Here is a 2,089-nt window from a genome sequence, read left to right on the forward strand (position 1 = left end):
GTGTACAGACTAGGAGAAGATCTCAATGAGAACAGCCCTGAGGAGAAAGAATTGGAATTCTGTAGATAAAAAGCTAGACATGAACCAGCAGTGCGCGCTTGCAGTCCAGAAGGCTGACAGTACCCTGGACCGCATCAAAAGAGGAGTGACCAGCAGGGCAAGAAAGTTGATTGTCTCCCTCTACCCTGCTCTTGCAAGGCTCATCTGGAGCACTGCATTCAGCTCTGTGGCCCCCAGCACAAGAAAGCCACGGAGCTATTGGTTTGGATCCCGAGGAGGATGATCAGAGGACTGGAGCACCTTTCATAGGAACAAAGACTGAGGGAGCTAGGAAAAGAGAAGAGAGACTTTGTTGCATCCTTTCAGTTCTTAAAATGTCCTTATGAACAGGAGAGAGACCAATTTTTTATGTGGGCTGATAATGATAGGACAAGAAAGAATGGCTTAAAATCAAAAGTCTGGAGGTTTAGGATATATATTAGAAATATATATCCTATATATATATATTTTATTTGGAGGGTGGTGAGGCACTGTAACAGGCTGCCCAGAAAAGTGGATGCCCCATCTGTGGAGGTGTGTTCAAAGCCTGATTGGATGAGGCAGCCTGATTTAGTGAATGTCAATCCTGCTCATAGATAAGGAGTTGGAACTAGCTGATCTTTAAGGTCCCTTTCAACATAAGCTATGCTATGCTTAAAAATCAAGGTTCTGTTTAATGTTAAAATTAATTTTTTGAAAAATGCACAAATTTGAAGTATCTAGAAAAGGATACAAAGATTTGCAAATCTACCTTTTTAAAAATTTCTTGGTGCCTGTTGGTTTTAACTTTCAAATCTGCCTCAGGACTAGTTTCAAGAATTGGCCTTTTGCATAGTCCAAACCCCTAATTTTAGTGAAAGAAACATTTTCCGAAAGCAACTTGCTCCTGAACTTTAATATTCCTTTGGCTCCCAGATTCCTTGAATGCTTTAAAGGCAAGGTATTTTCCTACATTTGAAGTTGGTAATTTTGATTATTTTTTTCCCGAGTCAGTCTTAGTTGCTAACTAGTGATACTGTCAGTTAGATATTATGTATTTAACTGTTATCAGGCTTGCCTACATGTGATAGTAAATGCTTAAAAATGTGCTTGTATATCAATGTAGTGCAACAGGATAATGGAGCACTTAATTAAAAGTAGGTTTATTTCAAGTAACTGACAAAAGTTATAATTATTTTTAAGCTTTATTTGAAATTTAGATGTAGTTAGTTTTGAATAAAATCTTCCTGGCATGTTTCCCTGAAGCAAAAGATAAAATAAAGGGAGGATACAAAAAGAGAAACTAATTATTGTTTCTTCCTTGCAGTTTTTAGATTCTCTGGGGCACCTTCATGACCAATCATGATAGCTCCTCATTTCAGAGTTAATGAGCCAAAAAGATGAAGGTTGCTTCCATTCTTGTTCTTCTGCTTCCACTATAGCAATTGTTGCTGTTCTTCAAGTCTTCTGAAGAGGGCTGAGTTCTATAAGAAATTCTCATATAACAGCTGATTGCCTTCTTACTAATGGCAAGAAGCTATGTAGCTGCTTATATCTTGAATTAATGTGGGGGAAAAAAAAAAAAGCACTGGGAAAAGATTAGTTGCAAATAGATTCTGCACTCTGAATTTTGAAAGTTAGCTTCTGTGAAACATAAACATCTTTACTACATATATATATATTCGTATATATAGCATAAAAACACGCTCATACTGGCGTTGAAAGAGTTCTTGGGTAACATCCCTGCTTCAGGAGGAAGTTACAAAATTAAGACTGTCAGAAGATGTATTACACCTTTATCCTTAGCTACTAGCTAATGTCCTTACAGATTATTGTGAACAAAATACTTACCAGAGAGTTATTTAAACATTAATACAATTTTCAAAAAATGTGCTATGCTAAAATCCATCAGTTTTAAGTGACCCTTGAATTGGACATGCTGTTCTGAATACTAGAAGCTAGAAATGGAAAAACAAACCAACCAAAGCAACAATAACAAAATCGCTCTCAACTCCTTGAGGCAAGCAATGTTGAATATGGTAAAATAAGGAAATATATATATATATATATA

This window comes from Meleagris gallopavo, chromosome 3 (genome assembly GCF_000146605.3).
Source record: "Meleagris gallopavo isolate NT-WF06-2002-E0010 breed Aviagen turkey brand Nicholas breeding stock chromosome 3, Turkey_5.1, whole genome shotgun sequence".
NCBI lineage: Eukaryota > Metazoa > Chordata > Aves > Galliformes > Phasianidae > Meleagris > Meleagris gallopavo.